Source organism: Pteropus vampyrus, unplaced genomic scaffold (genome assembly GCF_000151845.1).
Source record: "Pteropus vampyrus isolate Shadow unplaced genomic scaffold, Pvam_2.0 Scaffold107, whole genome shotgun sequence".
NCBI classification, from domain to species: domain Eukaryota; kingdom Metazoa; phylum Chordata; class Mammalia; order Chiroptera; family Pteropodidae; genus Pteropus; species Pteropus vampyrus.
Genome location: NW_011888888.1, coordinates 4,848,886 through 4,852,869, shown reverse-complemented (window position 1 = coordinate 4,852,869; position 3,984 = coordinate 4,848,886). Strand labels below are relative to the sequence as shown.

General features: G+C 45.4%; 1 long non-coding RNA gene across 1 annotated transcript in view; it reads right to left on the bottom strand.

The window, feature by feature from the left end:
- Positions 1-537: 537 nt before the first annotated feature.
- The window catches only part of LOC111743098, a 16,398-nt gene continuing 12,951 nt past the window's right edge, over positions 538-3,984 (bottom strand). The window contains exon 3 of the long non-coding RNA XR_002781578.1: positions 538-673. This is a non-coding gene — a long non-coding RNA (uncharacterized LOC111743098). The remainder of the gene's footprint in view (positions 674-3,984) is intronic.

Genomic DNA, 3,984 nt, shown 5'->3' with positions numbered 1-3,984 from the left:
TAAGTTTACTGAGCATCCTTATAACCATTATTTTGAACTTTGTTTCTGATAGGTTGCTTGCCTCCATTTCATTTATCTTATTCTCTAGGTTTTTCTCCTGTTGTTTCATTTGTGGCATGTTTCTTTGTTTTCTCATTTTATTAGCTCTTCTGTGTTCATTTCTATGTGTTAGGAATATTTGTTTCATCCTTCAGTCTTGGCTAGATGGCCTTATGTGGAAGGTGTCCTGTGTGGTCCAGTGGCACATTCTCCCTCATCACCTGTGCCTGGGGTTCTGGATGTGATCTTTGTGTGGGCTGTGTGTGATCTTCTGTTGTAGTTAACCTTTATTTGTGTTAGTACATCAGTAATGAGATTACTGCTCGGCTGACTGACTATGGGAGCTGGCTGTGCCCACAGGGTATGAGTTGCTGTGTGGGGGCTGACCCCACTGAGTGGAATTTTCCCTAGCAGGCTTATGTACTTGTTGCAATCACCCTTTGTGTATACTGCTTATGGACCTAGTCAGGAGTTGCTCTGTTTTGGTCTAGTGCCAGTCTCCAGGTATGTTGTTTTTGTAGTACCTTGGGAGGGGCTCCTCAGTAGTCCAAAGTCAGCTGCTGTCTTTGATTGCTCAGGGCTACCTGGTGGGCACTACAAAGTGATCTGCAGATGGTTGCTGCCTATGCTGGATCTAAAGGTAAGTAGAAGAGACAATGTTGTAGGTTGCGGTCTGGTAACCCCCCTTACGGAAACTGGGGCACTTTAGCAGAAGGACCAGTGTTCCTCAAGGCCTGAGACTGCCTGTCAGTTGCCTGTAAGACTCCACAACTGGAAGAGCCTCTGGGTAATATGTGTGTTGTGTGGTGCAGTGACCCCAGGAGTCACTTGGATTTATTGAGCAGATTTCCCCCGCTGCCAGAGCAGTGTCAGTTTACATGACAGTGCTGTCTCTGTAGCTCCCTGAACAAGTTTCAGATCATAGCAAAGCTAGCTTGCTGTCCACCTCAGGCCTGCAAACACCCAAGATTTGTTCAGGAATTACCAAAGCTCATGGGTGTGAGTTTATAGCCCACCACTGAAAGCTTCTCCCAGATGCATGGGCTTTCTGTGGGCTGCATGAACTGACCGCAGTTTGTTTGCAGTTAAATTCGTGACCCAAGGAAAGCACAGGATGGTACTGGGTTGCCTGGGAACAGGCTTGCCACAGGTAATTTGTGGGTTAGGTGGAGCAATGTCTCAGTGAGGCACAGGGCTGTCAGACTTATATAGCACAAATTTGCTGTCAGCTCTGGAACCACAGGATCCCACAAAAGTCACATTACTGTGAGACCTACTGCCGTCTGGGATGATCCCACAAACCCCTGAGATCTGCCCAAGTGATATTTATTGTATTTTGTCCTGGTAGCTGTGATCTTCTCATCACTGTGTTCCCTGAAATTTGCTCACTGTGCTAGCTCAGGTCCATTGTCTGTGCAGAATGCGCAACACTGGCTAGGGGCAGGGCAAGGGCAGCTGCCTGACAATGTGCCACAGGAACTTTGTGGATTGGATGGGTCAGAATCTCAGGGAGTCAAGGGCCATCAGGCCAATACCTCAGTTTTTCTGCAAATTCTGTGCCTGTGCGTTCCCGCTGTAGTCACAGATCACAGTGAGACTGGCTGCCAAATGCGGCAGTCCCACAGACCCCTACAATCCCCTCACAGGATATTGCAGTTCTTGCATGCAGCAGAGGTCTGCCTGCAACTTATTTCTCTACAATGTGCCCGCTGTCATAGCCAAAGTTTGTTCTCTGTGTACAATGTGTGACTGGTGGGGAGGGACAGGATGGTGGCGGTTGTCTGTCAACAGGCCCACCTTGGGGAATTTGTGGCTTGGGTAGGACAGGGTCTCAGCAAGACAATGGCCATCAAGTCAATACAGCCTCAGTCTTGCTGCAACTTCTGTGTCTGCTCAAGCATTCCCACCAAAGTCGGATCACAACAAGACCAGCTGCTGTCTGGTACTGGCCCACAGATGCCTGAGATTTGCCCAAGTTTTTGTTGGCAGCAGTGATCTGCCAGAAACTGTCGCTGAAATGCCCTCACAGAGTTGACTGCCTATGGCAAAAGTTCTGTCCTGGAAAGGGGTAGTGAGAGGCAGCTGCCAGGCACCAAGCCACCTTGGGCAATCTGTAGATTGGATAGGGCGGGCCAATCTTTTCAGGCCAGTGAGGCTTCCGAATTGGCCATGGGGGCTAGGGATCTTTACAAGCAAGTTGGTGTGGTCTGTAGATTGCCGTATAGATCCGCCCCCTACCCCCACCTCCCAGTGCCCGACTAAGGCACAGTGGTGGCTATCTGTCCAGCCCTCGTTCCCACACCAGGTAATGCAGTCTTTCCCCGTATAAATCTTGCAGGAGCCTCTGACCCACTGCCAGTGCCCAGGGTGTGTGTCTAGGGAGAGAGAGCCTGTGCATTGTCCCTTTAAAGGGGCATCTGAGATTTCAGTCTATTTCCATTTCACTCAGAGGGATGGCCCTCAGATTTTTACAGTCAGATATTTTGGGAACTCTTCTTCTTTGGGCTGGAGAGGCTCGAATGGGGCTAGTACTCCTTTCTCCTTCAGGGGTCCTCTGCGGCTTTGCTCTCCCTCCTGGTGTTCCTCCACCACCTGCGGTTGCCAGATTTGAGACTTTGCCTCTCCTACCAGCTACAATGTGGCTCCTTCTTTATATTATCAAATATACGTGTTATGATTAGCTGAACTTCAGGGGACTCTCCACATTGATTATTTTATAATTTAGTTGTAATTTTAATGCAGACCTGGGAGGAGGTGAACCCTGCTTTTACCTAGTCCACCATCTTCCCAAGCCCTCTAAATTTTCTTTTAATGGGAAAAATAATTAAGCCAAAGATCCAAAATACTATGGACCACATTAAGGGAAAATCATAGTGTCAGTGCTGGGGTGATGTGAAATCCAGTGACAATCAGTGATGTGGAGGAGGAAGAGAAGGTGGAGTATAGTGGATAACGGACATTGGCATGGTGTGCGTTGTCCCCGGTTCTTCCTCGCCGACACAGCAAAGAATTACAGGTCGGCGAGATTTAGAAAAAGTAAGATTTATTGAAAGTACATTTTAGAAGGAAATGGGCTGTGCTAAGGAAGGCTGCAGAATTTAGGAGATAAAGAGATAAGATACTACACCCCAAAGGGTGGGTGGTTTCCAGCCAGTAGTGCTGTAACAATGCAGAAATAGGAAGGTCTGTTTATATTTGGGCCATGATGGGAGGGCCTAGATGATATGTATGTGAGATCACCTTGATTAACAGTTGGCTGCTATATAACACTTTGCCTAGTGCACATGTGCTTACCCAGAATTCAATCTGTTATAATTAGATTCATGAACTTCCAGGCATAGTCATGAGATTATTATGATGGTATAATGAGGCTGGAGTTATAAGCAGGACTTAATGTGCATGCATTTGTAGCTAGTTTAGCCAGCAGCTTTTATGACCTTTGTACTGTAGGATTTGGGTTAATTTATAACCCTAAAAGAGTGGTGTTTCTGGGAGGTCCTTAAGGAAGGTCTTCAAGGGAAGTTTCTATGGTTACAGAGCTGGGCCTTGGCTCCTGTCGCTCATGCCTGACTACCTAACACTTGGATGATGTTAAGAGATGCAGAACAAAAAATGATAAAATTTAAGAAATATTTTTTTTTAATTTAAGAAAACAATGATTAGAAAAGAACTTTCTTAAGCTGCTAAAAGATATCTACAAAAAACAACAGTAAATGTTATACATATTGTGAAATGTTGAAAGTTTTCCTCTTGAGATCAAAAATAAGGTACTTATTATTCCTATTAAACATTATATGGGAAGTCCTACACACAGTTTGATAAGGTGATAAAGGAATAAGAGATATAAATAGTGGGAAGAAACTAAAACTGTCATAATATGCTAATGATAGAATATAGAAAATACTAAATCATCCACAGATTAAAAAATTAGAACTAACAAATTTA